This window comes from Macadamia integrifolia, chromosome 4 (assembly GCF_013358625.1).
Source record: "Macadamia integrifolia cultivar HAES 741 chromosome 4, SCU_Mint_v3, whole genome shotgun sequence".
In the NCBI taxonomy this organism is placed as follows: Eukaryota; Viridiplantae; Streptophyta; class Magnoliopsida; order Proteales; family Proteaceae; genus Macadamia; species Macadamia integrifolia.
The window spans coordinates 27,105,700-27,106,043 of record NC_056560.1 but is presented as its reverse complement, the minus strand read 5'-3'; the positions used below and the strand labels follow the sequence as shown (position 1 = coordinate 27,106,043).

General features: G+C 31.7%; 1 protein-coding gene across 2 annotated transcripts in view; it reads left to right on the top strand.

The window, feature by feature from the left end:
* The window catches only part of LOC122077315 (general transcription and DNA repair factor IIH subunit TFB2), an 18,052-nt gene that overhangs the window by 15,026 nt on the left and 2,682 nt on the right, over nucleotides 1-344 (top strand). The window lies entirely within an intron of this gene.

Sequence of the window (344 nt, the reverse complement as noted above, 5' to 3'; positions counted from 1 at the left end):
TTCATCCAAAAAAAAAAAAAACTCATAATGGGTTTAAAATTATTTTAGTTGAAGATACACTTTAAAAAGTTCATTCATATTTCTTCCACTTTTGACCTTTCAACCTGAAAAGTTGTCATAATAGAAGTTTCTGTTGGATAGGTTACAAAAGCAAATTTATAATTGTAGAGGATCTGAACTTCTTGTTTCGTTAAGAATTATAGCTGCAGCACCAAGAGTTCACTGATAGTTTTCCCATTCTGGTTCTTAGGCAGTGGTCAAATGTATGCATCACATATCAAATCCTGACCCATATAGAAATATTGTTGCTTATGGGCACCTGGAGTTTTTTTTTTTTTTTTGGG